Source organism: Rhinopithecus roxellana, chromosome 12 (assembly GCF_007565055.1).
Source record: "Rhinopithecus roxellana isolate Shanxi Qingling chromosome 12, ASM756505v1, whole genome shotgun sequence".
In the NCBI taxonomy this organism is placed as follows: domain Eukaryota; kingdom Metazoa; phylum Chordata; class Mammalia; order Primates; family Cercopithecidae; genus Rhinopithecus; species Rhinopithecus roxellana.
In genome coordinates, this window is record NC_044560.1 from 32,549,094 (window position 1) to 32,575,026 (window position 25,933).

The 25,933-nt window shown below is 44.2% G+C and overlaps 1 long non-coding RNA gene across 1 annotated transcript; it reads right to left on the reverse strand.

The window, feature by feature from the left end:
- Nucleotides 1-366: 366 nt before the first annotated feature.
- Nucleotides 367-25,933, reverse strand: LOC115892219. The gene is made up of 6 exons (XR_004052106.1): nucleotides 25,841-25,933; nucleotides 24,792-24,854; nucleotides 13,123-13,245; nucleotides 9,595-9,762; nucleotides 1,356-1,627; nucleotides 367-1,004 (listed from the first exon to the last, which is right to left on the reverse strand). It is a non-coding gene; the product is annotated as an uncharacterized LOC115892219 (long non-coding RNA).

Consider the following 25,933-nt stretch of genomic DNA (forward strand, 5'->3'; position numbering starts at 1 on the left):
AGCTATTTTCCTTTCTTGCTTGGCCAGTTTCCCCATTTTTCTTTTAAATTTCCTTTTCTCTAAGACTAAGCGATCTGCTGGGAAAACAGCTTTCTTTTTCTTTTCTTCTTGAGAAAACTTCTCATCTTCCTTTAATGCTTTTTTATCCTCTTGTTCTGTCAATACTCCTGTCCTTTTGTCCTTGACGCCCCCTTTAATGACTTGTTTTGTTATGGTGGGTGTTTCTTCCAATATTCTGTCATCTAATTCTAATGAGACTGAGCTTGAATCCTTTAAAAGGGGGCATATCTCTTGGAAGAGATTCCAGCTGGGCTGTCGGTCAGCAAGTATTACCCCAGCCAGGCCTACCAATTCTTTGCCCAGATCCCTTAACATTCCTGGATGGGAACTTGCTATCCTTGAAGTGACAAGAGAGCAAATGTCATCCCTCCAAGATCTGGTGTCTGGTCTACCTGCATGTCCAGGGGTCCCAGCCAAACCCCGGGTCTTCTTTTCACTTTTCTTCCATTTACCTTCTTCTTGCTCACCAATTTTTATGACATCTTCCTTAGGTTCTTCTGTAGTCACCTCTGAAATATCCTTCAAATCTTGTTTCTCTTTCCACTGCACATCTGCTATTCTGTGGGTTTTTCTCATTGCCTTTTTCCAAAGCCTTTTAATGTGTTCTTTTCTTTCCAGCTTAGAGATCACGTCTCCATAATCTTTCATGCTACCTTGATCTATGGCTTCCATGGTGTCTGTGGCCTCCAGGGCTTCTGTGGCCTCCATGGCCTCTATAACTTGTAAAATGACCTCCTTCTCTGTTTCAGCATAATCCTGGGATTTGACTGTGCTTAAAGAACTCAGTGGTAGCTCTGGCTCTAAGGTAACATGTTGGGTTTCAACTTGCTCTGATTTCCTGGCCTCTCTTTGTTCACCTGCATCTTCTGAAGGCATCAACATGGAACTAGACTTTCCCAACTTTGTCTTTCTGTGCTTCCTGGCAACTCTCAGGTCCTTTTTAACTGCAGAGATATTGGGAGGAAAACAGTTAACAGAAACACAGAGGTATTGAGTAAGATCCTTTGTAAAATCTAATTCAGTGAGCTACCATAAGAAAGACAAAGCAGGGGGACTGAGGCTTTATGATATGGAAATGCACGGTTTCATCCCACCATCCATATTCTAATGAAATAAGAGCTTGGTACTTGCTGTGGGATAGATCTTTCTCAGGAAGGTCACTTTCTGTGAATAAGATTCTCCCACTGAACTCCATTCTCACTAGTATCCTTTCATATACCTTGGCCTTATTCACCCTGCATTTTGGGGCCCTGAGGTTGGCCCCAAACATGTTCCATACATCACCCCATACATACTAAGCTTTCTGCTTCTTTCTTGAAAATGTCTCTTTCTTTTCTTTGGTTTGGTGATCTTTACAGGTTCTGACAAAGGTACGAGCATGTCTTTAGAAAAGACTTTAAGTTCTTCAGACCATGGTATATCAAAAGAAAAAGTAAATGACTTTTCTCTTTGTAACAAGGTCAAGTTTTCATTTAGCTGCTGCTCCACATGAATAAGCAGGGACTGTATATCTTCAGCTTGAATATTCAGCAGTTGTCCCAGAGTGATTTCTCCAATAATTTCTTGCCTATGTAAGTCAAGGGAAAAGAAGGACAGTACTAAGCTAGTGATAGAACAAAATTCAAAAAAACAAGAAGTTACAATGGAAGAGAGGGATAAAGTAGTAATTTAGAACACGCTGAAGTAAAGTCTGGTTAAAGAAGAAAGAATGTGGCTGGACACAGTAGCTCATGCCTGTAATCCCAGCACTTTGGGAGGCCAAGGTGGGTGCACCACTTGAGGTCAAGAGTTCAAGACCAGCCTGGCTAATATGGCGAAACCTCATCTCTACTAAAAATATAAAAATTAGCTGGGCATGGTGGTGGGTGCCTGTAATCCCAGCTACTCAGGAGGCTGAGGCAGGAGAATTCCTGGAACCCGGGAGGCGAAGGCTGCAGTGAGCCAAGATAACATCACTGCACTCCAGCCTAGGTGACAGAGTGAGATTCCGTCTAAAAAAAAAAAAAAAGACTGAAGGATGCAAGGAAAGTAGTGCCACATAACTCGTTCTCTTGTGCTTTGTTTTACTGTGCTTCACAGACACTGTGTTTTTTACAAATGGAAGGTCTGTGGCAACCCTGCCTAGAGCAAGCCTGTCAGCATCATTTTTCCAACAGCGTGTGCTCGCCTCTTGTCTCTGTCACAGTTTGCTAATTTTGACAGTATTTCAAACTTTTTCATCATTATTATTGTATCCATTTTGGTGATATGTTATCAGTGATCTTCGAAGTGACTATTTTACTTGTTTCAAAGCACCATGAGCCGCACCCATGTAAGATGGTGAACTTAATCAATAAATGTTGTATGTATTCTGACTGCTCTATTAACCAGCCATTCCTCCATCTCTTCTCCTCAGACCTCGCTATTCCCTGGGACACAACAATATTGAACTTAGGCCAGTTAATAGCTCTACAATGTCCTCTAAGTGTTCGAGTGAAGGGAAGAGTCACATGTGTGTCACTTTAAATCAAAAGCTAAAAATGATTAAACTTAGTGAGGAAAGCATGTTGAAAGTCAAGACAGACAGGAAGCAAGGCCTCCTGTGCCAAACAGTAGGCCGAGTTGCAAATGCAAAGGAAATGTTCTCGAAGCAAATTAAAAGTACTACAGTGAACACACAATGATAAGAAAGTGAAACAGTTTTATTGCTGATGTGGAGAATGTTTTTGTGGTCTGGATAGATCAAACCAGCCACAACGTTCTGTTAAGCCTAAACCTAATCCAGAGCAAGGCCCTAACACTCTTCAATTCTATGGAGACTGAGAGCTGAGGAAGCTGTGGAAGAAAAGTTTGAAGCTAGTAGAGAATAATTCATGAGGTTGAAGGAAAGAAGCTGTCTCCAGAATGTAAAAGTGCAAGGTGAAGCAGCAAGTGCTGATGGAGAACCTCCAACATGTGATCCAGAAGACCTAGCTAAAGTAACTGATGAGGGTGACTGCATTAAATAACAGATTTTCATTGTAGACAAAACAGCCTTCTATTCAAAGAAGATGCCGTCTAGGACTTTCATGGCTAGAGAGGAGTCAGTGGCTGGCTTCAAAGCTTCAAAGGACATGCCATGTCCTGTTAGAGGCTAATGCAGCTGGTGACTTTAAGTGAAAGCCCATGTGTATTTGCCATTCTGAGAGTCCTAGGATCCGAAAGAATGGTGCTAAATATACTCTGCTCATGCTCTATAAATAGAACAACAAAGCCTAGAGGACAGCACATCCCTTTATAGCATAGTTTACTGAAGATTTTGAGACCCACTGCTGAGAAAGATAGATCATTTTCAAAATATTACTGCTCACTGACAATGTGCCTCATCACCCAAGACGTGTGATGGGGATGTATAAGGAGATTAACGTAGTTTTTCATGCCTATTAACACAACATCCATTCTGCAGCCAATGAATCAAGGATTAATTTTGACTTTCAAGTCTTATTTAAGAAACATTTTGTATGGCAATAGCCACCATAGGTAGCAGTTCTTCTCGTGGATCTAGGGAAAGTAAACTGAAAACCTTGTGGAAAAGATTCAACGTTCTAGATGCAATTAAGAATAGCTGTGATTCATGGGAAGAAGTCAGGTATCAACATGAACAGAAGTTTGGAAGAAGTTAATTCCAACCCTCATGGATGACTTTCAGAGGTTCAAGACTTCGGTGGAGGAAGTAACTGCTGCAGTTACTTGTAGTGGAAATAGCAAGAGAAATAGAATTAGAAGTGGAGCCTGATGAGGTGACTGAATTGCTGCAACCTTGCAATCAAACTGGAATGGATGAAGAATCTACTCCTGGTGAAGATGCTTTGAACATTGCTGAAAAGACAAGGACATTAAAATATTATGTTAATTTAGTTGATACAGCAGTGGCAAGGTTTGAGAAGACTGACTCTAGTTTTAAAAGAAGTTCTATTTGAGTAAAATGCTATCCAACAGCACCACATGCTACAGAGACATCTTTCATGAAAGGGAGAGTCAACTGATGCAGCAAACTTCTTTGTTTTATTTTAATAAAATGTCATACCCACCTCAACCTTTAGCACCCACCAGTCAGCAGCCATCAATATCAAGGCAAGACCATTCACCAACAAAAAACATGACAACTCGCTGAAGGCTCAGATGATCATTAGCAATTTTTAGCAATAAAGTATTTTTAATTAAGGTATGTGCATTGATTTTTTTTTTAAGATGAAATTTCGCTCTTGTTGCCCAGGCTGGAGTGCAGTGCTGTGATCTCGGCTCACTGCAGCCTCCGCCTCCCGGGTTCAAGTGATTCTCCTGCCTCAGCCTCCTGAGTGGCTGGGATTACAGGCGCCCAGCACCACGCCCAGCTAATTTTTGTATTCTTGGTAGAGATGGGGTTTCACCATGTTGGCCAGGCTGGTCTGGAACTCCTGACCTCAGGTGATATGCCCGCCTTGGCCTCCCAAAGTGCTGGGATTACAAGTGTGAGCCACCGCGCCCGGCCTGTGCATTGATTTTTTTAGATATAATGCTACTGCACACTTAATAGACTACAGTCTAGGGTAAATATAACTTATATGCACTGGGAAACCAAAAAATCCATGTAACTTGCTTTACTGCAGTATTCACTTTATTGCAGTGGTCTGGAACCAAACCTACAATATCTCTAAGGTATGCCTGTAGTCAGTGGGACACATGATGCTTCTTTGGCTGGGAGATTTGTGGACATGAGTCTTGAGGAATCTTGAGAAATTGAAGAAATGATGGAAAGACAGGCTAGTCAGTGGTCAGAAGGAAAGGGGTAGGTGCTGAGTAAAAGAGCAAATTGAAACAAAGAACAAAGTGGGAATTTATTTATTTATTTATTTATTTATTTATTTATTTTTTGAGACTGAGTCTCACTCTGTTGCCCAGATTAGCGTGCAGTGGCACCATCTCAGCTCACCACAACATCTGCCTCCCAGGTTCAAGCGATTCTTGTGCTTCAGCCTCCTGAGTAGCTGGGACTACAGGCATGCACCACCACACCTGACTAATATTTGTATTTTTAATAAAGACAGGGTTTCACCATGCTGACCAGGCTGGTCTTGAACTCCTGACCTTGGGTGATCTGCCTGCCTTGGACTCCCAAAGTGCTGGGATTACAGGCATGAGCCACCGTGTCTGGCAAGAATAGAATTTAAAAAGGATTTTAGAAATGGGAAGACATAGTCAAATTTTGGAGGATAGGAGATGGAAGGAACCATCCAACTTACTGCATTTTCTGGAGAGTTTCTTGTTTCTTCAGCAGTTGTACCAGCCTGGTCTTGGTTTGGATGCCTGTGACTCTTACCATAAGGTATAAGGCCTTAGCCCGCACATTCTCATCACTGTCCATCAATCCCATAGTCAGTGGAATAGCAAAATGATGGTTCATGAGGCCTAGCCTATCTAGTACCTCCCAGGCTAGCTCACGGATATGTGGATTGGAATGGGTTGTATCTTGCAGGAGGCGATGGGCAGTCTTAGAAACCAATTCTGAAGGTATCTGGCAAGTGGCAAAAATACGTTTAAGTACCCTAAAATATCTCTTGTATTCCTCTACAGAGCAGTAAATTGTGAGGTTGAGAATGGCCTCTATTAAATCATCCATAAGCCTTCCACTATATTTTCGTCTCATCCAATTTTGGTTTGCCATGCTTTCAAGCATATCAAGGGAGGTTCCTTTTCGCTCCTTGGATTTATCCTTCTGTTGACTCTTTGAAATTTTCTCTTCTACTAGCGTCATAGATGATAAGTCCCAGTCCTTAACTCGGTAGGATGAATACAGATCACAGCATAGGAAGACTGGGGTACCCTCAGGCCAAAGGCGGGCACGGATCACTGAGTTAGGGATGTAGCCATCAGGAGCAAAGGGCCATTGCCGCCCTTGACCAAAGAAGCACCGTAGCATTTGGTAGGCATTGAATCCATCCCAGCCAGCCAGCTGCAACTGAGCAGGAACCTCATGTCGGGGAAGATTATCCTTGGAATCAAGAGTAGAGAAATCAATATCCTTAGCCTCAAAAAAAGGAAATTTGGTCTTTTGAATCACAAGGGACACGCTTCTCTCTTCTTCTACAACATGAGGCACAGTATTGTCGAAGGCAATGAACCGTTTGTTGACAAGGGTCTCTAGCCCCTGTAATTCCTGCCGCCCTCTTCCAAGGTAGACAAATCTGGGTACAAATACTGTTTCAAACATAAAGAAGAAGCTAGGAAGGAAGGGTTTAGGGACTTCTTGTATTTCATCTGCATTTTTTAGGATACGCAGGTGAACCAGCTGAGCTGGAGGGAGAAGCTTTAAGCAAGATACTATGTAGATACTCTGGTTGAAAGTCAACAACAGGTCACCTCGATTATTGGCAAAGCAGAGTGGGCCAAAATGCAGGGCTGAGTCGAACTCGGTTACAAGTCTACCGTGAAAGTCCCAGATCCGGACTGAGCCATCAATGCCACCTGTGACAAAAAGTTTCAGGGGAAGGCAGACATCAAATGAAGTGATGTCACACGCATGCAGGCATTTTGTCTCTCTCCACACAAAGCTCTGTTTTGATTCTGAAGATGTCAGAGAGCCTTCATAGTGCCAGAGACGCCAGCAGTAGCTTTCAGTGATGGCACCCACAGAACCTGGCAAGAGTATCACATGTTTTAGGGGGCATCCACAGAGGATTTTGCTGACAGGCTGAAGGACTACCTTGTTCACCTGAAGCACGGCCTCTGTCAAGTGTATGATGTTATCCATGCCATAGGAACAAAGCAAGGCATTTTCCTGAGGGCCTTCCAGGGTGGACAATGCCAATACTGCCCCAGAGTGAACAGTCTTCTCTATTCGGGCACGACTATAGTGGGAAAGGATTCTCACAACGCCACTCTCATGCCCACAGAACATCAATCCTCCTAGGCCTTTTTGCAGATGGGACCTCCCATAAGCCAAGCATGTTACTCTATCCTTACCGTCTGCTGAAGTGCACACAAGATACTTGACTGTACAAGGAGAGCGTGTTGCATCAAACACCAGCACCTCTGAACTGCCTAATGCCACAAAGAGCTCCTCTCTCTCTGAGTCATAGGCCCAAGCCAAAGCCTTATCCATAACAAGTAGAGGCCAGGTGATAACCAGGAGATCCCCTGTTACTGGAGATAAGAAGCGCAATAAACCATCCTCAGTGGCACATAGAATCCGAGTCCAGTTATGGCCGCAGCAGACCCGCTGCACCTGCTGGGGAGCAGAACCACAGACATTGAAGAGGCTATAAAAGTAGGGCAGGTGATGCAATGAAAAACTGTAGGTGGTCTGGCAGAAAAAAGTGGTATTATCAATAAACTGCAGTCTCTGAAGATCCTCGTCAACATTCAGCTGCCGTAGCAAGTTCCCATAAGTGAGATTCCATTCCCTCACTGTGCCTTCACTGCCTGCTGTTAGTAAGGTGTGGATCTCTGGCCGGCTATGGATACATATCACTGATGAGGAATGGGCTTGAAAGCTGTGGAGGAAGTTACCCTGGTCTAAACCCCAAGCGTGGATCTCTCCAGCCCTGTTTCCAGCGTAGAAATTGCCCTGAGAGACACAAGTAAAGGAGCAAGTGATGGAAGAGCCACTGGCGACAGGCGTGAACTTCTTCACTTCTTCCAGCTGGCCCTGACCCCGGTGAATGAAGACCCTCACTGTATCCTCACACAGAGCCAACAGGGATCCCTGGGGGCCATTCAGGGAAAATCCCTGTACAAGCTCATGATTAGCCATAGGGACTATTTGAGCCATCTCGATGCTCCTGCCATTTGGTAAGATAAACCAGGTAACCACAGCCCCCAGGGTACCACATAGCAGCAACTCAGTTGCTGGATCATAGAAGAGGCAGCTGGTGGAGAAATGACAGGGCACTGTACCCAGACATCTGAACGCTTGATGGTGATCTCCAAAAAGCCTCAGGCGCATGTCACCACAGTAAGCAATTAACATGTGGTAGGAACCTGTGTGGACCATTGCTTGGATGGGCGGCAGCTGATCCATCACGCGAAGCCTCATCTTCTCTACCATTCCTTTCATTTCTGTACCCTTTTTCTGTATCCAAAGTACTGCCTAGAAGAGGATGAGAGATGAAAGCCTGACTGTGGAGGCAGATCATTTCCCAAAGTGTGGGGTAGGGAAGGCTGAATATTCAGATCCCTGTTCCCTCTGGTGTGACTAAGGAAAGACTAGAGAGCTTGACTTTAGGAATATCCTAGTACAGCAGCCCCCACTTACCCATGGTTTCCCTTTCTGTGGTTTCAATTACCTGTGTGGTCAACTGCAGTCCAAAAATATTAAATGAAAAATTCCAGAAAGAAACAATTCATAAGTTTTAAATTGCATGCTGTTCTGAGTAGCAGGATGAAATCTCAGGCAGTCCCATTCCATCCTGCCTGGGACTTGAATTATCCCTCTGTCCAGTCTATCTACACTATATACCCTATCTGCCTGTTAAGTCACTTAGTAGCCATCGCAGTTATCAGATTAACTGTCACAGTATTGCTGTGCCTGTGTTCAAGTAACCCTTATTTTATTTAATAATGGTCCCAAAGCACAAGAATAGTGATACTGGCAATTCAGATATGCCACAGAGAAGCCATAAAATGCTTCCTTTAAGTGAAAAGGTGAAGGTTCTTGACTTAATACGGGAAGCAATTGTATGCTGAGGTTGCTACAATCTATAGAAAGAATGAATCTTTTCAGACTGGGCGCAGTGGCTCATGCCTGTAATCTCAGCACTTTGGGAGGCCAAGGTGGGCGTATCACGAGGTCAGGAGTTCGAGACCAGCCTGAACAATATGGTGAAACCCCATCTCTACTAAAAATACAAAAATTAGCCAGGCATGGTGGTGCGCCCCTGTAATCCCAGCTACTCAGGAGGCTGAGACAGGAGAATCACTGGAACCTGGGAGGCAGAGGTTGCCATAAGCTGAGATCGTGCCACTGCACTCCAGCCTGGACAACAGAGTGAGACTCTGTCTCAAAAAAAAAAAAAAAAAAAGAATCTTCTGTGAAATTGTGACGGAGGAAAGAGAAATTCATGCTAGTTTTGCTGTTGCACCTCAACGGCACGCATTGTGGCCACAGTGCATGAAAGGGCTTAGTTATGATGGAAAAAGCATTAAATCTGTAGGTCAGCCACATGAACCGAAACATGTTCCAATTGATGGCAGTCAGGTTTGGTACTATCTGCAATTTCAGATGTTCACTGGGAGCTTGGAATGTATGCCCCATGAATACGTGGGGACTATTATACTAGGAATTGGGTATATGATAGAAGCACCATGTTCCAGGCCCTTTTCTTGACCTTCAGTGTACTTTATGGGGAATATGAATTCTGTGGGCCTGATAACATGAGGTGAAGAAGGATCACTGCATCCCGTCAAACTGGGATATGGAGATGAGTACTAAAATGAGCTAATTCACAGTCACTACCATCATTCTAAAATGAAGGCAGTTCAGGTGTGATGCATGTAAATTGGATTAAGAAGGAGAGGGCGGAAATGAGGTGGCTTCACCTGCATTTTTCCACCAGGTTCCATCCAGTTTAAGGAGACAAAACAGTTGACCTTGATGGAGTAGTAGAAGCAGACAAAAGGCTTGTTCTGGCGATGGTGAGACTCCCGGTATAGAGTCTCAGGCCAGTCACTCAGTAGAACCACATCATTCTTTGGTTCTTCATCAGTCTGAGAGAGAAGAATGACCTGAGTTAAGAGTTCTGAGTCCCCACTCATTCATTCATTTAAGAAATATTTACTGGCCAGGTGTGGTGGTTTGCACCTGTAATCTCAACACTTTGGGAGGCCAAGGCAAGCAGATAGCTTGAGCCCAGGAGTTCAAGACCAACCTGGGCAACACAGCAAAGCCCCATCTCTACAGAAAATACAGAAATTAGCAGGGCATGGTGGTGCATGACTGTAGTCCCAGCTACTCAGAAGGCTAAGACAGGAGGATTGCTTGAGCCCAAGAGGTCAGGCCACAGTGAGCCATGATTGTACCACTGCACTCCAGCATAGGTGACAGAGCGAGACCCTGTCTCAATAAGTTAATAAATAAATAAATATTTACCGAGAGATGAGTGGTCATTTGTTGTTTTTGAGCTAACCAACATTTACCTTACTACTGGAAAGCAGCATTTGAGGAGTCATCCCTCAAATACATCTGTATCAATCGGTCTCTTCTATGCTTTCTCAACCAAGTTTCCATTTAAAAAAGTAAGCCCTTATGTCCTAAAGTACCCAATCTACATAATGAATTAATTTCTCTCCTAGTCATCTAGAATGCTACTAGTTATAAGGCATTGAGAGAAATAAGAAAGTAGCCCCTCAAATCATGTTCTGTGTTCCGTGGTTCAAATGAAGAGCCACAGTTGAGAAAGGCTGACAGGTTGAAGGTACAGTGCTAAGCAAGTCAGGCATGGCTCTGACTCTTAAGAAGATGAGTCCGGGGGGAAACAGACATTAAACAAATAACTAACAACTGAGTATACAAAACAAGTAAGTGCTTACAAAGAAAGGAATACAATTCTGTATGAGTATGACAGAGGAACCCAACCATGGCAAATATGTATACATGTCACTGTTGGAACCACTTTTTTTTTTTTTTTTTTTTGAGAGGGAGTCTTGCTCTGATGCCCAGGCTGGAGTGCAGTGGTACCATCTCGGCTCACTGCAAGCTCTGCCTTCCGGGTTCACGCCATTCTCCCGCTTCAGCCTCCCAAGTAGCTGGGACTACAGGCTCCCGCCACCACGCCCAGCTAATTTTTTGTATTTTCAGTAGAGACGGGGTTTCACCGTGTTAGCCAGGATGGTCTCGATCTCCTGACCTCGTGATCCGCCTGTCTCGGCCCTCCAAAGTGCTGGGATTACAGGCGTGAGCCACTGCGCCCAGCCGGAACTACTTTTTTAAGTTCCAGCCTACATCAAAAGGACCACTCTTGTTAGATTCACACCCACATAATACACCACCTTTGGGAAACTCATACTTCACAGTATGTAATAGAAGACCACCATGTGTGGCAGACCTTGTGGCATGCACTTCTGTCACTATTCTTTGTTTATTTATTTATTTAGATGGAGTCACGCTGTGTCGCCCAGGTTGGACTGCAGTGGCACAATCTTGGCTCACTGCAACTTCTGCCTCCTGGGTTCAGGTGATTCTCCTTCCTCAGCCTCCCAAGTAGTTGGGATTACAGGCGCCCGCCACCATGCCCAGCTAATTTTTATATTTTTAGTAGAGACAGGGTTTTGCCATGTTTGTCAGGCTGGTCTCGAACTCCTGACTTCAAGTGATCTGCCCACCTCAGCCTCCCAGAGTGCTGGATTTACAGGTGTGAGCCACCGTGCTCGGCATTCTGTCACTATTCTTACGTGTACCCAAGGGGAATGTGTGCTATTTATAACATGGAGTTAGCTGTGTGTCAGCTCTTCTGGCCATGTGGGATGTGTGTATATGTATGTACCTATCAAAGGAGTTACATACCTTTTAATAGGTTACACAGTAGAACATATACAATACATACTACCTTCCAGTGATGTAGCAGATGTCTGTAATATACATACATGAACTCCTCATGCTGATCAGCCAAAACTTGAGTTCATGAAGTTTACTTTTGGGGTCACCCTTCTCAGTAGCTGCTTGAACTATACCTGCCTCCTGAACAATGCTCTGTGGATCTAACTCTCCAAGCTCGCTGCATCAGAATTTGTGCTCTGACCCCCTAAGTTGGAAGGTATAATACTAAATCAACTGAAGTATTAAAACAACTTTACTTATAATGTCCATCATACCTGCTTCCTGCATCCACAAAGGATTTGAGACTATACTGAGGCCAATATCTATCTACAACTCAGAATCTCTCTTCTTTCTGTATTACTTTTTTTTTTCTTTCTCTCTTGCTCGCTTTCTCTATTTTTTTTTTTTTTTTTTTTTTTAGAGACAGAGTCTTGCTCTGTTGCTGTTGACCTGACTAGAGTGCCATGGTGTGATCATAGCTCACTGTAACTTCAAAATGCTGGGCTCAAGCAATCTTTCCACCTTAGCCTCTTGAGTAGCTGGGACTATAGTCACACACCACCACACTTGGATAATTTTATTTTTGTAGAGATGGGGTCTCGCTATGCTGCCCAGGCTACTCTTCAACTCCTGGGCTCAAGTGATCCTCTTGCCTTGGCCTCCCAAAGTCCTGGGATTACAGGCGCGAGCCACCATGCCCAGCCCTACCTGTATTTCTTATTTTCAGATCTTAAGAGCTTACAGCACCACTGTCATTGCTGATTCAGTAGCAGTAGCAGAGTTGAGTGTAAGGACCCTGGTGTCTGAACTCCCAACGCCTCATCTCTCTTAATCAGAAAGCTCATTTACATACCTCTTATTCCGTTAGTTAATCATCATTCCTTTTCTCCTTTCCAGCCTTTATATATAAACAATTCATTCACTCATTAAACAATATCAATGCTTTGCTATGGAAAAAAGATAATCTTAAACGAATGCAATGTGTCTGCCTGATATTACTGCTACCTACTCTACATCAAACCCTTCTCCTTCCTGTTCCCCCTCCTTCCATTCCAATAAAATTCTGATTTGGTTTAGGGTGATCATGGACCCAGAAACTCTGGCAACATAGAATACTATTATGGTACTCCCAGGCTGGCACGGCCCTGTGGCTCTCTGAGCTTCCCTCTTCCATCTTCTATCTACTTGCAATTTGAGGCTGATACCTAGAAGTGCAACAACTATCTTGTAACCCTAGGGTAATAAGCTAACATAATAGAATGGTGGAAAAGAAAGAAAAAGAATGTGGTCCTTGACAACATGTAAGACAAAGATGCCTCCTACTCATTTAATCCATATAAATCCATTTTCTGTTATTGCAGCAGACAGTGTTCTAACTTACCTAATGCAATCATCTTAATTTAGCAGGGGAAGTTATTGGGGGATGTGGGAGGGCCTTTCCAAAGTTGCCTATGTCTTGCCCATGCCCTAGCCTGCCTTGGCAGGGATAATTAGTCCAGGTCCACCATGTGCACAGCTCTCATACACATCACCTTTATGTTCTTCAGGATCTTATTTATGAGGAACTTCAAGTTCTTCCACTCAGGAATAAGTCTGGATGAAGATGATTTCCTATTGATATCCCAGTTCTTTATAGACATCTTGGATTACAGACCCTGTGGAAGGTAAAGGTCTCTTAATCAACAACATCTGATGTTAGACCAGAAATTAAGGGAATTGGGAAAGAGGGAAGGGCAGCAAGATAAATTGGAGAAGCACGCCTTTAGAGGCCAGGCGTAGTGGCCCACGCCTGTAATCCCAGCACTTTGGGAGGCCAAGGCAGGTGGATCGCTTGAGCCCAGGAATTTGAGACAAGCCTGGCCAACATGGTGAAACTCCGTATCTACTAAAAACACAAAAATTAGCTGGGCATGGTGGCACGTGCCTGTAAACCCAGGTACTCGGGAGGCTGAGGCAGAAGAATCGCTTGAACCCAGGAGGAGGAGGTTGCAGTGGGCCGAGATTGCACCACTGCACTCCAGCCTTGGCGACAGAGCGAGACTCTATCTCAAAAAAAAAAAAAAAGAAAAAAGAAAAAGAAAAAAAAAAAGAAGTGCTCCTTTAGAAACGAGAGAAACTCCTTTGTTTTAAAAAAGATAGGCATGAGAATGAACTACTGGTACTTGCAACAACATAGATGAAACTCAAAAATTTAATACTGAGTACAAGAAGGCAGACACAAAAGAGAACATATTGTATGATTCCATCTATATGAAATTCTAGAAAAGAGTCATCTAGGCTGGGCGCAGTGGCTCATGCCTGTAATCCCAGCACTTTTGGGGGCCGAGGTGGGTGGATCACAATGTCAGGAGTTCGAGACCATCCTAGCCAACATGGTGAAACCCCGTCTCTACTAAAAATACAAAAATTAGCCAGGCATGATGGGATGTGCCTGTGGTCCCAGCTACTCATGAGGCAGGAGAATCGCTTGAACCCAGGAGGAAGAGGTTGCAGTGAGCCAAAATCGTGCCACTGCACTCCAGCCTGGGTGACAGAGTGAGACTCCATCTCAAAAAAAAAGAAAAAAGAGTAATCTAGCCAACGGGAGCAGAAAGTAGATCAGTGGTTATGTGGGGCCAAGATTTATGGGGACTGAGTGGGAAGGGGTGAAAGGGAAATTTTTGTAGTCTCGTAATGTTCTATATCTTGACTGTGGTAGTGGTTACATGGGTATAAAAATTGGTCAAAACTCATCAAAAAAATTATGATATACTTTATTACATGAAAATTATACCTAAATAAATTTGATTTTGTTTGCTTAGAAAGTCTTGCTCTGACACTCAGGCTGGAATGCACTGGAGTAATCAAAGCTCACTGTAACCTGCAGCTCCTGGGTTCAAGGGATCCTTCTGCCTTAGCCTCCCAAGTAGCTTGGACTACAGGCACATGCCATCATGCTCAGCTAATGTTTTATTTTCTGTAGAGATGGGGTCTTGCTATGTTGCCCAAGCTGGTCTCAAACTCCTGCCCTCAAGCAGTTCTCCTGCCTCAGCCTCCCAAAGTGCTGGGATTACAGGTGTCAGCCACCACGCTCGGCCTTAATTTCATTTTTAAAAGGGAATAGAGTGGCCTGGCACAATGACTCATGCCTGTAATCCTAACATTTTGGGAGACTGAAGTGGAAGGAGTTTGAGACCAGGCTGGGCAACACAATGAGACCTTGTCTCTAAAAAAATTTTCAAAAATCATCTGGGTGTGGTGGCAAGTACCTGTAGCCCCAGCTACTTGAGTAGCTGAGGCAGGAGGATTGCTTGAGCCTGGGAGGTCAAGGCTGCACTGAGTTGTGGTCATGGCACCGCACTCCAGCCTGGATGATAAAGTGAGACCCTGTCCTAAAAAAAAAATAGCCAGCGTGGTGGCTCATGCCCGTAATCCTAGCACTTTGGGAGGCCGAGGCAGGTGGATCACAAGGTCAGGAGTTCAAGACCAGCCTGGCCAAGATGGTGAAACCCCATCTCTACTAAAAATACAAAAATTAGCCAGGTGCGGTGGTGCATGCCTGTAATCCTAGCTACTAGGGAGGCTGAGGCAGGAGAATCGCTTGAACCCCGGAGGTGGAGTCAGTGAGCCAAGATCGCGCCACTGCAGTCCAACCTGGGCAACAGAGCAAGACTCCATCAGAAAGAAAGAAAGAAATTGAGAGAGAGAGAGAACGAAAAGAAAGAGAAAGAAAGGAAGGAAGGAAGGAAGGAAGGAAGGAAGGAAGGAAGGAAGGAAGGAAGGAAGGAAGGAAGGAAGGAAAGGGAAGGGAAGGAAGGAAGGAAGGAAGGAAGGAAGGAAGGAAGGAAGGAAGGAAGGAAGAAAGAAAAGAAAGAGAAAGCAAGCAAGCAGGCGGGTGCGGTGGCTCATGCCTGTAATCCCAGCACTTTGGGAGACTGAGGCAGGCAAATCACGAGGTTAAGGTCAAGAGATCGAGACCACCCTGGCCAACACGGTGAAACCCTGTCTCTACTAAAAATACAAAAAATTAGCTGGTCATGATGGTGCACGCCTGTAGTCCCAGCTACTCAGGAGGCTGAGGCAGAAGGATTGCTTGAACCTGGGAGGCAGAGGTTGCAGTGAGCCAAGATTGCGCCACTGTACTCCAGCCTGGCGACAGAGCGAGACTCCATCTCAAAAAACAAACAAAACAAAACAAAACAAAATGAAAGAAAAAAGAAAAAGAATAGAGTGAAGTGGGTGCTTTATATAGTCTAGAAACAGAACAAAAAATACATCAAGTAAAGTTTTTAGGTGAGTTTAGGTGAGCCAGCTGTAGCTTAGCTGAAATAATGCAGGGGCCTAGCCCTCCCTTAGCTCTCTTTATTAGGAATCTCATATTTGTGGACACAATTATATTTATTAACCATCATCCTTCTTTCCTACTGAAGTCCTCATATATGTAAAAGTCACCCACTTTCCACAAATATTTCCTCCCTACTCATTATGTGCCAGACTGTGCTGAGAGCTGGAGATGAAGCAGGGAAGAAGAACGAGTATCTGTCTGGATGGGGTTTACTGTCTAGCATAGAAGGCAGACACTGAACAAGTTCATATAGATATCCAATTATGACAAGATGTCGGGCTAAAATAACCTGAAAGCCTCACGCTACAAAATCCAGGAAATTCTGGATAAAATAACAAGTACCTAAGCTTCAGGAGCCAGAAACTAGGGAAGTAGAGGGTAACCCACAGCAACAAGTGCTGACTGCTGTTGTTCTGGTCCTGAGAAAATGTAGTTATCAGAGCCCATAAAGACCATAAATATCAATGACCATAATGGCTAGTGGCTTGGATAGTATTGCCCTGGTAAAGAGAAGACCCAGGCCTCAGGCCAATGATAGGGAGTTGGAGTTAAAACCCTTCCACGAAGCAGTGGAACGCTTGACAAAAACAAACCTTGGAGAGAAAGACTTCTGCAGACAGAGCTGACTCATGACCAGCTTCCTGAAAGCTTACACATCTTTAAACTTTTATCCAGGCATTCCCCAAATTCACAGGGATACCTATCGCGTTCTCCAAATGATTCTCTGACATGTCCCTCACTTGGACTGACAAGGGAGAAAAGCAAGAGGGAAGGAGAAACACCACAGAGCACATCAACAATTCTCCCCTGAGAAATCATCATTTTAATTATGTACCCAACAGGAAAATAATTTAAGAGTCACACACAAAAAATAATAATAATCATTCACAATCTTTTAGCATGCTCTTCATATGTTATCAAACACCTACTGATCTCAAATAAAACTCCCAGAACACAGAAAGTCACATTTAACATTCTGTTATATGTGTATATTAAAAATGTTAAGGAAACCACCATAAATAAAAATAAAAGTAAAAATAGGTGGCTCATGCCTGTAATCCCAGCACTTTGGGAGGCCGAGGTAGGCAGATCACCTGAGGTCAGGAGTTCAACACCAGCCTGGCCAACAGAGCGAAACCCCATCTCTACTAAAAATACAAAACTTAGCCAGGCGTGGTAGCATGCACCTATAGTCCCAGCTACTCGGGAGGTTGAGTCAGGAGAATCGTGTTGAACCCAGGAGGTGGAGGTTGCAGTGAGCCGAGATCGCTCCAATGCACTCCAGCCTGGGTGACACAGCGAGATTCCATCTCAAAAAAAGAAGAGAGAGAAAGAAAGAAAAAAGAAAAATAGAATGCATGATTTTACCAGTTGAGGAAAAGGGGCATGAAATAAAGAAAACATTAGAAAACATTAACCAATTCAATATTAGAAATAAGAAGGAAAAATGAGGTATGATATATAGAAATGAGGGGATAGAAACATCTTTCATTATCATAATAAATATAAACTCATCAGATAAAAGAGAGACCAAATTGAATATTTAAATGAATTAAGTGCGTGCTGTTTATAAGAGAAAAATCTAAAATGTAAGACATAGAAACTTTATAGCATCATGGGTTTCTGTTCCTTAAAATGATCTGAAAGCAATAAGGAGAATGAAAAAAATCGTTGCAAGCTCAACATTCAGCAAAACCTGGATAAGTGTAATCTGTAGACAACAAATTACATGTAACAGTTGGGAAAAGCAGCTCAAATGAGGAACAACTATAGGGAGGAAGTGGAGACAAGAAACTATGGAAAGAAATTTGAGCAGAAAGAAAGATAAACAGAAGCAGATATAAGAAAACACCTGTGGTGGCTCACACCTGTAATCCCAGCACTTTGGGAGGCCGAGGGATGATGAGGTCAGGAGATCAAGACCATCCTGGCCAACATGGTGAAACTTCATCTCTACTAAAAATACAAAAATTAGCTGGGTGTGGCAGCATATGCCTGTAGTCCCAGATATTTGAGAGACTGAGGCAGGAAAATTGCTTGAACCCCGTAGGTGGAGGTTGCAGTGAGCCGAGATGGTGCCACTGCACTCCAGCCTGGGTGACAGAGCAAGACTTCATCTCAAAAAAAAAGAAAAGAAAGAAAAGAAAAAGAAAACACCTGGAAAATTAAATTTCCTAAAGGTGAGGAGTCCACCATCAGGTAAGGATCTATACCTCTTGTTTGCAACTACACTGTAAGAAACTGGAAAGCAAAAACGGAGGAGACAGAGTTGATCAGTCTCCTACAGAAGATATACATGAGGCAGAAGGAACCTCTTAAACAAGAAAAACTCACGCAGGAAAACCCAACTTAGGCAATGTTTTGCAAGAAAAAAGGGACTAGCTACATTAACCCAAAACTACAAAACGAACTATGAAGGAAAGCGTAACAAAATAAACTAACATATGAAGAGCTTTCACTGGAAAACTGCCTCAACGGATCAGATAAAAATTATAAGCAGGCCAGGTGTGGTGGCTCTTGCTTGTAATCTCAGCACTTCAGGAGGCTGAGGTGAGAAGATTGCTTGAGCCCAGGAGTTCAAGACCAGCCTGGGCAACATAGCGAGACCCCCATCTCTACAAAAAATAAAAAATTCACCAGGAATGGTGGCACACTACTGTTGTCTCAGCTACTCAGGAGGTTGAGGTGGGAAGATTGCTTGAGCCTTGGAGGTTGAGGCTGCAGTGAGCTATGATCTCACCACTGCACTCCAGCCTGGACAACAGACTGAGGCACTGTCTCAAAAACAAAAAACATTATAACCAAATATTTTGCCATGAATGAAAAAAATCTTGATGCAATTGCCTCTATGATGGAAGACCACAAAGCAAAAATACAAAAATCCAGGGAAGAGATGCTGAAAGAACAGGGTAAGAACAAATGGAGAGCAGGCAGAAATCGAAGAAAAATCAAGTATCACAAGCATAAGGACAAAAGTTGAAAGAACACAAGGGAGAAAAACCCAGTGAAGAACCTAGAGGCTAAAAATGGGAGAAGGAGGCCAGGCGTGGTGGCTGACACCTGTAATCCTAGCACTTTGGGAGGCCAAAGCAAGAGGATCAGTTGAGGTCAGGAGTTCGATACCAGCCTGGCCAGCATGGAGAAACCCTGTCTCTACTAAGAAATACAAAAATTAGCTGGGCGTGGTGGTGTGTGCCTGTAATCTCAGCTACTTGGGAGGCTGACGCAGGAGAACAGCCTGAACCCAGGAGGAAGAGGTTGCAGTGAGCCGAGATGGGACCACTGCACTCCAACGTGGGAGACAGAACAAGATTCAGTCTCAAAATGAAAAAACTAACAAACAAAAAAACAAAACAAAAAAATAGAAAGAATTACTTAGAAAATATGTAGTTTCAACAAATGTTGCTGGGACAACTGAATATCTACATGCAACATAATGAATTTGGACTTCTACCTCAAACCATTAAAAAAATTAGCACAGGCCGGGCGCGGTGGCTCACGCCTGTAATCCCAGCACTTTGGGAGGCCGAGGCGGGTGGATCACGAGGTCAGGAGATGGAGACCATCCTGGCTAACACAGTGAAACCCCATCTCTACTAAAAATGCAAAAAATTAGCCGGGCGTGGCGGCGGGCGCCTGTAGTCCCAGCTACTTGGGAGGCTGAGGCAGGAGAATGGCGTGAACCCGGGAGGCGGAGCTTGCAGTGAGCCGAGATCACGGCACTGCACTCCAGCCTGGGCGACTGAGTGAGACTCCATCTCAAAAAAAAAAAAAAAAAAAAAAAAAAAAAAAAAAAAAAAAAAAAAAAAAAATTAGCACAAAATAGATCAAATACTTAAATATAAGAACTAAAACCAAAAGTCTTTGTCACTTTGGACTAGACAACAGTTTTGTAGACATGACAAACCATAAGCAACTAAAAAAATACTGGACTTCATCAAAATTAAAAACTTTTGTGCACTAAAGGACACTATTAAAAAAACTAAAAGATTTCATACAGGTCCAAGATTTGCTAAAAAAAAGAAAAAAAAAAAGAAAGAAAAAGTGAAAAGACAACCCACAGAATAACAGAAAATATTTGCAAATCATGTATCTAATACGGGCCTAGTATCCTGAATATATAAAGAACTATTACAACTGAACTAACTAAAAAGGCAAATAACCCAATTAAAAATTAGACAAAGGATTTGAATAGAAATTACTACAAATAAGATATATACAGGCTGGGTGAGGTGGCTCATGCCTGTAATCCCAGCACTTTAGGAGGCCAAGGCAGGCGGATCACCTGAGGTCAGGAGTTCGAGATCAGCCTAGTCAACATGGCGAAACCCTGTCTCTACTAAAAATACAAAAATGAGCCAGGCGTGGTGGTGGTGCCTGTACTCCCAGCTACTCAGGAGGCTGAGGCAGGAGAATCCCTTGAACCTGGGAGGCGGAGGTTGCAGTGATATATATATGTGTGTGTGTGTGTGTGTGTGTGTACAAATGGCTAAGAGCCACATGAAAACATGCTCAACATCATTGGTTATTAGGGAAATGCAAATCAAAACCTCAATGAGATACTTCACATCTACCAAGATGGTTTTAATTTTTTTAATGGAAAATAACAAATGTTGGCAAGGAAATGGAGAAATTGGGACCCTCCAACATTGCTTATGGGGATGTCAGATGGTGCAGTGGCTGTGGAAAACAGTGTAGTCAATTTTAATTTAATGTTGTCTTGGTATCAATTTTAAATATAAGTTTAACTTTCTCATACAAGAAACAGGAATCAGTCACCCTTGACACAGTTTTCAGTTCCATAGCACACCCAAAGGACTCAGGAAGGTGGCCAGAGATAAGAACTTAGAGGCATCTCTCCCATCTAGAAGACTGGGCTCCCTGCTTTTCCACAGCTTCCTTTAAAAGAATTTGTTGGCTGGGAGAAATGACTCACACCTGTAATCCCAGCACGTTGGGAGGCCAAGGTGGGTAGATCATTTGAGGTCAGGAGTTCGAGACTAACCTGGCCAACATGGTGAAACCCTGTCTCTACTAAATATACAAAAAATTAGCTGGGTATGGTGACAGGCACCTGTAATACCAGCTACATGGGAAGCTGAGGCAGGAGAATCTCTTGAACTCAGGAGGCAGAGGTTACAGTGAGCCAAGATTGTGCCACTGTGCTCCAGCCTGGGCGACAAAGTGAGACTCTGTCTCAAAAGAATAAATAAAATAAAATGAAATAAAATAAAATATTACAAAAAGAATTTGCGTATGGGCCAGGCACAATGGCTCATGCCAGTAATCCTAGCACTTTGGGAGGCCAAGGTGGGCGGATCACTTGAGGTCAGAAGTTCGAGACCAGCCTGGCCAACATGGCGAAACCCCGGCTCTACTAAAAATACAAAAATTAGCCAGGCGTGTTGGTGTACGCCTGTAGTTTCAGCTACTTGGGAGGCTAAGGCAGGAGAATTGCTTGAACCCGGAGACAGAGGTTGCAGTGGGCCGGGATCAGATAGAACAAAACTCCATCTCTAAATAAATAAATAAATAAGCCTGTGAACTCAAAGTGATCCACACCCTGTCCCCTTATATATACTGCCAGTTTCTTCTCTCTTTCTCTCTGGCCACCTGACTCTTCATTCCTGCCTTGCATGTTTCGTGACAGAGGACTGCCCTCTAGACTCATTGTACCTTCCCTGCACAGAATCTGTAAGTAAAAAAATCTTTGAACCTATTTTCTGTTGTGGTAGTGTGTTGGATTTGCACCTTCCATCTAAAACACTAGGGGCTGCCCCGGGCTGGATTTCCCCAAGGATGTGAGAGGGAACATAACGTTGGGCTCCCGGTGCCAGAGCTGGGGCATGGGTCAGACAAGAGCCACAAGGACATCTGCCAGTATAAACAAGTTTCCAGCACAAAGTTTCCCTTGGTCGTGCATGGGACAACTGAGAGTCAGAATGTCTGCTAGGTAAAAGAAGTATTCTAGGCCAGGTGTGGTGGCTCACACCTGTAATCCCAGCACTTTGGGAAACCGAGGCAGGAGGATCTCATGAGTCTGGGAGTTTGAGAACAGCCTAAGCAACATAGTGAGACATCATCTCAAAAACAAAAAAAAAAGTATTCTGTGAAAGGCACACTGTAAATACCCATATCCAGCTCCCCTTCATTTCCCATTAGGTTTAGGATTGCTAGTTGCTCTGGTACTGGAACCCCATTTCTTTTCTTTTCTTTTTTTTTTTTTTTTTTGAGATAGAGTCTTGCTCCATTGCCCAGGCTGGAGTGCGGTGGCACTATCTGGACTCACTGCAACCCCTGCCTCCCAGGTTCAAGTGATTCTCCTGGCTCAGCCTCCAGAGTAGCTGGGACTATAGGGGTGTGCCATCACATCGGCTAATTTTTGAATTTTTAGTAGAGACGGGGTTTCACCATGTTGGCCAGACTGGTCTCAAACTCTTGACCTCAAGTGATCCGACCACCTCAGCCTCCCAAAATGCTGGGATTATAGGTGTGAGCCACCTTGATTTTTTATTAGTAAGTTCAACAGACATTAGATTACTCTGTAAAACTGCTATAAAAGTTCCTAAATGCTTACTCTGAATTTCCGTACTTGTCCTGTGGGGGACAAGGACAAACAGCTCCCGGCTGACACCAGTGTGCTAATGGAGGACCTTCTTTGAGATTCCTATCCCTAGCTGAACAATTCCAACGCTTTCTTTTCCACCTAGCAAGAGTCATTACCTCTTTTTCTTCTTTTATCTCACTAAATTTCTACCATAAGTAAAGCTTATTCATTTTATTATTTTTTTTAGATGGATTCTCACTCTGTCACCCAGGCTGGAGTGCAATGGCACAATCTTGGCTCACTGCAACCTCTGCCTCCTGGGTTCAAGCAATTCTCCTGCCTCGGCTTCCTGAGTAGCTGGGATTACAGGTGTGCACCACCATGGCTGGCTAATTTTTGTATTTTTAGTAGAGACAGGGTTTCACCATGTTGGCCAGGCTGGTCTGGAACTCCCGACCTCAGGTGATCTGCCTGCCTCGGACTCCCAAAGTGCTGGGATTACAGCCATGAGCCACCACACCCAGCCTACCATAAGTAAAGTTTAAATTTTCCAAAATCGTGCATACAACTCTCAAGTACATGCAAGGGAAGACCAAGTGGCCCCTGCAAAGAAGGATTTTTTTTTTTAATGAGAAAATTAAATGTATTTAAAAGTCAAGGGGAAGAAGCCACTAAGAAGGGAGAGTGGGCCGGGCGCGGTGGCTCAAGCCTGTAATCCCAGCACTTTGGGAGGCCGAGACGGGCGGATCACAAGGTCAGGAGATCGAGACCATCCTGGCTAATACGGTGAAACCGCGTCTCTACTAAAGAATACAAAAAACTAGCCGGGCGACGAGGCGGGCGCCTGTAGTCCCAGCTACTTGGGAGGCGGAGGCAGGAGAATGGCGTAAACCTGGGAGGCGGAGCTTGCAGTGAGCTGAGATCCGGCCACCGCACTCCAGCCTGGGCGACAGAGCCAGACTCTGTCTCAAAAAAAAAAAAAGAAGGGAGAGTGAAAGTACAGGAAAGAGAGAGTGGGCTGCTATAGCAAGCTGATGTGTGAAGAGAAATAAGAGTTAGATCCCACAATCTCAGAGCCTTCCCAAAGTTTCCTCTGGTAATTTACGACTAGGAGCTCTAACTGGGAAAATGGGGGTTTCCTGACACTTCTAAATCTTAGACTGAGACTTCATTCCATTAAGTTTTTGGTGAGAGTCAGATATTTCACTTTAACCCTTCTTGACCTCAGAGAGAAATTCCCTTTTCTTTTTCCCTACTAAAGTGTTTAGAAAAAGAAAGTGAGGCTGGGTGCGGTGGCTCATGCCTGTAATCCCAGCACTTTTGGAGGCCAAGGTGGATGGATCACCTGAGGTCAGGAGTTCATGACCAGCCTGGCCAACATGGCGAAACCCCATCTCTTCTATAAGTACAAAAATTAGCACGCACCTGTAATCCCAGCTATTTGAGAGCCTGAGGCAGGAAAATCGCTTGAACCTTCTAGGCGGAGGTTGCTGTGAGCCGAGATCGCGCCACTGCACTCCAGCCTGGGCAACAGTGAGACTTTGTCTGAAAAAAAAAAAAAAAAAAAAAAAGAAAGTGAGATAATGAAATTAAAAATGCGTTATAATTTTTAAAGGCAGTATTAATGCAGAGTGCTATTACATATGAGAGAAGTGAGAGGCGCGCTAAAATCAGGGGAGAATAAGAGATGGAACAGAAACTTTAGAGCAAATAGACTTACGTTTAAAAAGCTAGGTTCTCCCCTTCAACTTTTTTTCCTCTGGACTTCTCAGATTGAACAAAGTTTTATCTCCTCTATGGCAGACGTCTTAATGAGCTCAGTGGGACCAATACCACTCAATATACATTCGCCCCATGGGGAAAACCTGTTACTAACATCATACAAACATCATAGGCTTCCCCACTGAATCTTCCATTGCCTCCTGGCTCACACACAGAGGATTACATGCCCCTAGTTCTAGAAGAGACAGACTCCAGCTACAATTTCCCCTAGAAAGAGTGTCACTGGCTCCAACATCATAATGCCTCGGACTCCCCCAGCCCCTCCCCCATATGTCCAGTGAAAGCAGCAACATGAACAGCATGAAAATCCCCACATGAATGTGCCAAAAGCTGGGAGGCAGGGGAAATCTGGTCGTTTGTGATAGTGGAAAGGGGTCACTACATTGCGGTGGGATGATGAGATTTAAACTGTCCTTTTATGACAGAGTGATTTTCTGAGGGCTGACCATTTGAGATCCTACAGCCGGATGAGTAGAGACACTAATATATTGTGAGGGAGGGCAGGGAGTGTGACCTTTTTATCTAAATAAACTTTATTGTGTGCTTACATGTACCAGACACTGCTCTAGGAATGTTCATGCATTGTCTCCAAACAATGCCTTAAAGCAGGGCTGCCAGATAAAATACAGTTAAATTTGAACTTGATGCCCGGTTACATTTGAATTTCAGTTAACAATATTTGGGAGATACATGCTTTAAAAAAATCTGTTTTCTTTTCTTTTAATTTTTTGGAGATGGAGTTTCACTTTTGTTGCCCAGGCTGGAGTGCAATAGTGTAATCTCAGCTCACTGCAACCTCTGCCTCCCTAGTTCAAACAATTCTCCTGCCTCAGCCTCCCAAGTAGCTGGGATCACAGGCGGGAGTCACAGCGCCCGGCCCTTGTTTTCTTTTTTAACTGACATCCAAACTTAATTGGATGTCCTCCATTTTTATTTGCTAAATAAAATGTGGCAACACTACTTAAAGCTACTATCATCCCCTCTTCCTCCAGGTGAGGAAATGCCCTACCACACAGCCAGAATGTGGCAGGACCAAGAGTCAGACTCCAGACATGTTCTGAGCCATTATGCTATTGTCCTGCCTGGCCGTGCTGGGATGTGCGTGGAATCTGGCCTTTGTGACAGAGGCCTGCATCAGCGGTTTGCACGCATGGCCGGCTCTTTATGGTTCTATGGGGTCCCCATGCAGCCCTTCATAAAGGCAACGCTTGAGTTCCACCAGGCCAGAAGAAGCCATGAAACAAAAGCTATGAGAAGGTCGGGCGCAGTGGCTCACGCCTGTAATCCCAGCACTTTGGGAGGCCGAGGCGGGCGGATCACCTGAGGTCAGAAGTTCAAGACCAGTCTGGCCAAAATGGCGAAACCCTGTCCCTACTACAAAAATTAGCCAGGCATGGTGATGCGTGCCTGTCATTTCAGCCACAGAGTAGGCTGAGGCAAGAGAATCGCTTGAACCCGGGAGGCAGAGGCTGCAGTGAGCCAAGATCGCGCCACTGCACTCCAGCCTGGGTAACAGAGGAGACTGTCTCAAAAATAAAACGCACACACACACACACACACACACGGAGAAAACGGCCCTGGACTCCGTGTATAGAACCTGGTGTCTTAGGGCGTTGGGCGGGAGCAGGGGCAGGTGTCTAAGACGGCCCATTGGCTCCCTTCCGCGCCAGCCCCGTGCGCTACGAGAACC